Below are 398 nucleotides of genomic sequence, written 5' to 3'. Positions count from 1 at the left end.
GGGGCAGGGGGTCTGGCAGGGGCAGGGGAAGGGGCAGGGACAAGAACAGGAGCCCAGGAAGGGGCAGGGGAAGGGGCAGCGGGTCTGGCAGGGGTAGGGTTATGGGCAGGAGCAGGGGCAGGGACAAGAACAGGAGCCCAGGAAGGGGCAGGGGAAGGGTCAGCGAGTCTGGCAGGGGCAGGGACAGGAGCTCAGGCAGGGGCAGGGGAAGGGGCAGTGGCTCTGGCAGGGGCAGGGGAAGGGGTAGGAGGAGGGGCAGGAGCTGGTTTTGAGCAGTGGCAGGTGCAGGATCCAGGGCAGGAGCTGGGTCAGGGGCAGGATCCAGGGCAGGAGCTGGGTCAGGGGCAGGATCTGGGTCAGGGGCAGGATCCAGGGCAGGCGCTGGGTCAGGGGCAGGA

The sequence above is a fragment of the Phoca vitulina genome, unplaced genomic scaffold (genome assembly GCF_004348235.1).
Source record: "Phoca vitulina isolate PV1807 unplaced genomic scaffold, GSC_HSeal_1.0 scaffold50, whole genome shotgun sequence".
Classification (NCBI taxonomy): domain Eukaryota; kingdom Metazoa; phylum Chordata; class Mammalia; order Carnivora; family Phocidae; genus Phoca; species Phoca vitulina.
The sequence above is the reverse complement of the archived record's forward strand: the minus strand, read 5'-3'. Positions refer to the sequence as shown.